Genomic DNA, 5,759 nt, shown 5'->3' on the forward strand with positions numbered 1-5,759 from the left:
CATGTTAGTGTATTTTCTATTAAATAATGTAGCATGTTAGTGTATTTTCTATTAAATAATGTAGCATGTTAGTGTATTTTCAGTTAAATAATGTAGCATGTTAGTGTATTTTCAATTAAATAATGTAGCATGTTAGTGTATTTTCTGTTAAATAATGTAGCATGTTAGTGTATTTTCTATTAAAGTAATGTAGCATGTTAGTGTATTTTCAATTAAATAATGTAGCATGTTAAATTCAGTCTCAATAGCAATAAAGCAATTAAAGATTAAATAATGTAGCATGTTAGTGTATTTTCAATTAAATAATGTAGCATGTTAGTGTATTTTCATATTAAATAATGTACATAAATGCATGTTAAAGTGTTGTCATTTCGCTCTATTAAATAATGTGAGCATGACTTAGTGTATTTCTCTGTTATTAATGTATACATGTAGCCCCCAACTCCTCATTAAAACCCCCTAAAACAAACAACCAGTGCAGCACGACTGGTATGTCAGTGTATTTTCAGTTAAATAATGTAGCATGTTAGTGTATTTTCAATTAAATAATGTAGCATGTTAGTGTATTTTCAATTAAATAATGTAGCATGTTAGTGTATTTTCAAATTAAATAATGTAGCATGTTAGTGTATTTTCTGTTAAATAATGTTGTAGCATGTTAGTGTATTTTAAAACTGTTAAATAATGTAGCATCACCGTTAGTGTAGCAACCCTTTTATATTAAATAATGTAGCATGTTAGTGTATTTTCTATTAAATAATGTAGCATGTTAGTGTATTTTCAGTTAAATAATGTAGCATGTTAGTGTATTTTCAATTAAATAATGTAGCATGTTAGTGTATTTTCAATTAAATAATGTAGCATGTTAGTGTATTTTCTATTAAATAATGTAGCATGTTAGTGTATTTTCTGTTAAATAATGTAGCATGTTAGTGTATTTTCTGTTAAATAATGTAGCATGTTAGTGTATTTTCAGTTAAATAATGTAGCATGTTAGTGTATTTTCAGTTAAATAATGTAGCATGTTAGTGTATTTTCAAATAATTTGGGTGTCCTTTTGAAAAGTTGGATCCCCTACCAATAAACATTCTGTATTTGCCCCACGAGGGACTGAAACGGTCGGGAAAAACGGGCCATGCTTATCTTTTCCCGTTGAGTTAGAAACACTACTGTCATATTGTCACATTAAAGTGCAGTCATATTGTCACATTAAAGTGCACTGTCATATTGTCACATTAAAGTGCACTGTCACATTGTCACATTAAAGTGCACTGTCACATTGTCACATTAAAGTGTACTGTCATATTGTCACATTAAAGTGCACGCAAGTAGTTACCAGAGGTTCAAAGCTCACGTAATCTTACGTGCACTTCACGGGCTCACGTAGACTCGCGACTACTTCGTGAATACCTCACTAATCGTTAAGTGGTGCTTAAGTGAGTTTGCGTCCACGTAAACAGCTACGTGCGCTTTGTGAATACGGCACCATGTGGTTTGTTTAACAGGTTACACAATGCACCCATTCGGTACCCGTTAGTTTGATGACCTGCACCGATAGCGGATCTATTCGCTAACTATATCTACAAACATTGGACAATATGCAGTTTACTCACTAACGCGTACACAACACAGTCAAACAACACGCCTACGAAGAGTATTTAACATTATGTTGACAACACAATTATGCAAAAGCTTCAACAATTTTGAGCTTACATCTTACTAGTAGATAAAGCGCTAGATCTTGATGCGTGGTCGGTCTAGGATCGATTCCCATCGGTGGACCCATTGGGCCGTTTCTCCTTTCAGACTTTGCACCACGACTGATTTATCAAAAGCCGTGGTATGTGCTATCCTGTCTGTAGGATGGTGCATATAAAAAGATCCCTTACTAATGGAATAATGTAGCGGCTTTTTTCTCTAAGACTATGTGTCAGAATTACCATATGTTTGACATCAAATAGCCGATGATAAATAAATCAATGTATTCTAGTAGTTGTCGTTAAACTAAGTAAGTTTTCTGTAGACAAAGCAGGTGTCCAGACTGTCCAGAATAAAAACAGTAACAATGTTGTAACACAACGTCAGAAACATTTAAACGCTATTTGGTGTGTAACATGTTTATACCGACTGTCCAGAATAAAAACAGTAACAATGTTGTAACACAACGTCAGAACATTTAAACGCTATTTGGTGTGTAACATGTTTATACCGACTGTCCAGAATAAAAACAGTAACAATGTTGTAACACAACGTCAGAACATTTAAACGCTATTTGGTGTGTAACATGTTTATATCGACACTGTCCAGAGAGAAGTAACACACAGCCGCCACCTCGGAAAAACAAGAAAGGATCTTTAATTACCTCAATCCTTCACACGGAGCCATTAAAAATAAATAAATAAATAAATAAACTCACACCTTCTCCGAATTTCCTTACGAATGTGTCCAAGACAGGCAAAAACAAACAAACCAACAAAACACAAAACCCCCGAAAACAACCCCCACCCCCCTAAAAACAACAACCAAGCAAACAAAAAGAACCCCACACAAACAAAAAGCATCATTGAATGCCAATCCAGTAGCTACCACGACTTAACAAACTACACTGAAAATATCATGATGACACCAGAGGATTTTATTTAAATTTAATTGTTTTTATCAAGAGAGTCGCTGACAGTGAACACTTTGGTACATTAGCTTGTGAACATACAGAGTATATTCTTTCAACTGTATTGACAGTGAACACTGGCACATTAGCCTGTGAACATAGAGTATATTCTTTCAACTGTATTGACAGTGAACACTTTGGTACACTAGCTTGTGAACATACAGAGTATATTCTTTCAACTGTATTCACAAACATGGCCAACCAGGGTCATTGGTTAAAACAATATACTGCAGGTAGAATGTGAGGTGCTTTGTGAATTTATTTGGTGTCAAACCCCTCCCCCCTGAAAAAGTGCCTCACAATTAATATATCAAACTGAAAGGCTATGGTATGTGCTGGCTTGTGAGAAAATACATACACATGATCCCTTGCTGTTAATAGGTAAATGTAGTGAGTTTTCTCCAACTCTACATCAGAATTATCATAGTGTTAAAAAGTCCCTGTTGTAGTTTTATAGTTGTTATTTGTACTTTTTAAACAATATATATTATATTAATAATACTAGTGCATCCATTGTCTTTGTATTTGTAGACTTTGGGAAAACAAACTGCCGTGTTCTCCCTACAAGTTGTAAAAATTTTACAATAAAGAATGAAATTTGACCAACTTGATGGTTCGAGTTTCTACCAATTACATTAACAACAAATAACAAAGACAGTGTTTACCAAAATACCTCCATAGTTTAATGTACAATGTATAAAGCAATTGAGGTAATTAGCTACAGGGGAATCAAACTACATAATTATCTACATGTCAATTCACTGGTACCAGTGAGGCATTACAGGAGGCGACAGGTCAATTCACGAATGACGTATGTTGGTATGATTTGAATATGTGCATTAGACTTCTGTGGAGCAATCAATGTTGAGCCTGCTGTTACTGATAGCATGTCATAATGCTTGTATTTCACCCAAACAACGAGTTCAAGTTACAAAACCACACATTCAAATGTGCACAATGGAAAATTAGTTTTGGTGCAAAAAAAGCTAGACAAATCTGTGCATGAATGCTTATGGAAGAATTGTGGTGTCTGTAAAGGTGTCTGTGTGTATGTGTATGGCCCAAGTAGAAGACGGGTGTCTGTAAATGTGTATGGCCCAAGTAGAAGAGGGGTGTCTGTAAATGTGTCTGTGTGTATGGCCCAAGTAGAAGAGGGGTGTCTGTAAATGTGTATGTCCCAAGTAGAAGAGGGGTGTCTGTAAATGTGTCTGTGTATGGCCCAAGTAGAAGAGGGGTGTCTGTAAATGTGTCTGTGTATGGCCCAAGTAGAAGAGGGGTGTCTGTAAATGTGTCTGTGTGTATGGCCCAAGTAGAAGAGGGGTGTCTGTAAATGTGTATGTCCCAAGTAGAAGAGGGGTGTCTGTAAATGTGTCTGTGTATGGCCCAAGTAGAAGAGGGGTGTCTGTAAATGTGTCTGTGTATGGAAGAGGGGTGTCCCAAGTAGAAGAGGGGTGTCTGTAAAGGTGTCTGTGTGTATGGCCCAAGTAGAAGAGGGGTGTCTGTAAATGTGTATGGCCCAAGTAGAAGAGGGGTGTCTGTAAATGTGTCTGTGTGTATGGCCCAAGTAGAAGAGGGGTGTCTGTAAATGTCTGTGTGTATGGCCCAAGTAGAAGAGGGGTGTCTGTAAATGTGTCTGTGTGTATGGCCCAAGTAGAAGAGGGGTCTGTAAATGTGTCTGTGTGCCCATGTGTCTGTAAAGGTGTCTGTGTGTGGCCCAAGTAGAAGAGGGGTGTCTGTAAATGTGTCTGTGTATGGCCCAAGTAGAAGAGGGGTGTCTGTAAATGTGTCTGTGTGTATGTGTATGGCCCAAGTAGAAGAGGGGTGTCTGTAAATGTGTCTGTGTGTATGGCCCAAGTAGAAGAGGGGTGTCTGTAAATGTGTCTGTGTGTATGGCCCAAGTAGAAGAGGGGTGTCTGTAAATGGCCCAAGTAGAAGAGGGGTGTCTGTAAATGTGTCTGTGTGTATGTGTATGGCCCAAGTAGAAGAGGGGTGTAGTGTCTATGTGTAGTAGGAGGGGTGTCTGTAAATGTGTCTGTAAAAGTAGAAGAGGGGTGTCTGTAAATGTGTGCATGTGTATGGCCCAAGTAGAAGAGGGGTGTCTGTAAATGTGTCTGTGTGTATGTGTATGGCCCAAGTAGAAGAGGGGTAAATGAGAGGGGGTGTCTGTAAATGTGTCTGTGTATGGCCCAAGTAGAAGAGGGGTGTCTGTAAATGTCTGTGTGTATGGCCCAAGTAGAAGAGGGGTGTCTGTAAATGTGTCTGTGTATGGCCCAAGTAGAAGAGGGGTGTCTGTAAATGTGTATGTCCCAAGTAGAAGAGGGGTGTCTGTAAATGTGTATGTCCCAAGTAGAAGAGGGGTGTCTGTAAATGTGTCTGTGTATGGCCCAAGTAGAAGAGGGGTGTCTGTAAATGTGTCTGTGTATGGCCCAAGTAGAAGAGGGGTGTCTGTAAATGTGTGTATGTGTATGGCCCAAGTAGAAGAGGGGTGTCTGTAAATGTGTCTGTGTATGGCCCAAGTAGAAGAGGGGTGTCTGTAAATGTGTCTGTGTATGGCCCAAGTAGAAGAGGGGTGTCTGTAAATGTGTCTGTGTATGGCCCAAGTAGAAGATCTGTCTGTATCTCATAAACACCACATAACACCTGTTGTAGATTTACATGTTTAATACCATACTATCTACATGGTGTGTTACATACACTATAAAAGAGATCTCATATACACAAGATAACACCTGTTGTAGATTTACATGTTTAATACCATACTATCTACATGGTGTGTTGCATACACTATAAAAGAGATCTCATATACACAAGATAACACCTGCTGTAGATTTACATGTTTAATACCATACTATCTACATGGTGTGTTGCATACACTATAAAAGAGATCTCATATACACAAGATAACACCTGCTGTAGATTTACATGTTTAATACCATACTATCTACATGGTGTGTTGCATACACTATAAAAGAGATCTCATATACACAAGATAACACCTGTTGTAGATTTACATGTTTAATACCATACTATCTACATGGTGTGTTGCATACACTATAAAAGAGATCTCATATACACAAGATAACACCTGTTG

This window comes from Gigantopelta aegis, chromosome 3 (genome assembly GCF_016097555.1).
Source record: "Gigantopelta aegis isolate Gae_Host chromosome 3, Gae_host_genome, whole genome shotgun sequence".
Classification (NCBI taxonomy): domain Eukaryota; kingdom Metazoa; phylum Mollusca; class Gastropoda; order Neomphalida; family Peltospiridae; genus Gigantopelta; species Gigantopelta aegis.